Source organism: Schistocerca nitens, chromosome 7 (genome assembly GCF_023898315.1).
Source record: "Schistocerca nitens isolate TAMUIC-IGC-003100 chromosome 7, iqSchNite1.1, whole genome shotgun sequence".
NCBI lineage: Eukaryota > Metazoa > Arthropoda > Insecta > Orthoptera > Acrididae > Schistocerca > Schistocerca nitens.
The window spans coordinates 565,906,378-565,907,857 of record NC_064620.1 but is presented as its reverse complement, the minus strand read 5'-3'; positions in this window follow the sequence as shown (position 1 = coordinate 565,907,857).

The following is a 1,480-nucleotide window of genomic DNA, read 5'->3' as shown; positions in this document are numbered from 1 at the left end:
AATTTAACTTGTTATGAGAAATACTTTGTTGAATTTAATGGATGGCAATGCGTCGATAGTAGCTTAACAGTAGAATAAAATTTTGTGATTAAAATTGGCTAGAAGATAGCGGAATACTGTAGAGTATTATAGCACGAATGGTAGATTGTAAATTAACGAAACACTTCCAACAAAATAAAGGTGCAGAATAATACTACTTTGAAAATCTTGACTATTTAAAGGCATAATGTAATTAGTATAGAAAATGTTATTAAAGATTGATGATTTTAGGATATAAAGTGGTACACGGATTTATTTAGGGTAACAAATCAGTTTTTTTCGAATCACAGAATTCTTAAGTTTATGATTATATAAGTTGATTAATAATCTGAGAATGAATAAAGATGAAATAGATTCTATTTTTGAAAAACAATAACAAATTGAGAGATGAGAGCTAAAACATTTGAGTAAAAATTTGTTTGTTTCCAAATTGATTGTCGCCTGCGACATCATCCCATTTTTTTCGAAATCTCAGAAGGAGGGGGATGTGTAATATTTCTGGCTTTACAGCCATCACATTCGGCTACGAGAAACTCTTTGTAGCGCCGTTGAGAAGCCAGGATTGGCAAGATGACTTAATGTGGTGTGAGGTACCAATGACAGATTGTTTGGTACGGGCGCCGTGACAAAGATCGCCTAAATTGTGTTCCTTCTCCGCAATTGGCTGCTGAATTCGGATGTTGCGCGCCAAAACGATAATATTAAACGAACTAAACAGCGTATTTACGTGCATTTCACATTAAAGCAACTCTTAATAGCGTGCTGTTATTACATTATTTCACAAGTATTAATAACCAGCAGAATAATAAAGAACTGCTAAACGAAAAGGCAGACAAAGCACTTCGGATCGCGGCTAACTTGGTTGGCGGACGAAGTAGTTAGGCTGTAAAATGTCGAAGCTGATTCGGCAGTTTCGGAGAACGGGCAAGTTGTCTGCCGGAGTAACATTTAAGACTTTATCATCATTTTTGGTTATTTGGTTGACAACAGTGTGATAGTAATTACGGAAATACGCAGTTCATTATTTTGTTGAAGAATGGAAATTACTGATATTTGTGACACTAAAGTGGAATGAAATTGTGCAGTTGCTTGTGTTCTGCTAATAAAGTGAGTGGCATCCTGTATAAATAAATAATTGGAAATATAACTATTTCTAAAACATCAGTTCCTCACTAGTATATTACAGCCTCAAGATAACGAATTCACGACCGAAGTGCTGTTTTCTGTGCAGGGAAGAACAACTATAGAAGCCTGCAGGTTGGTGAACATTAATAAGAATTTATTCATTCCACTCAGGGCGGTGGAAATAAAGAGGCACCTCGCCTGTACTGCGTTCTTAGTACAAATGAGATCAGTGACACGTCATCTGTGTTAACACAGAGGAGGAATGAAGGAGAGAAGTTTTCGACGGTACCTCCTACCACATTCAAATATTTTATTG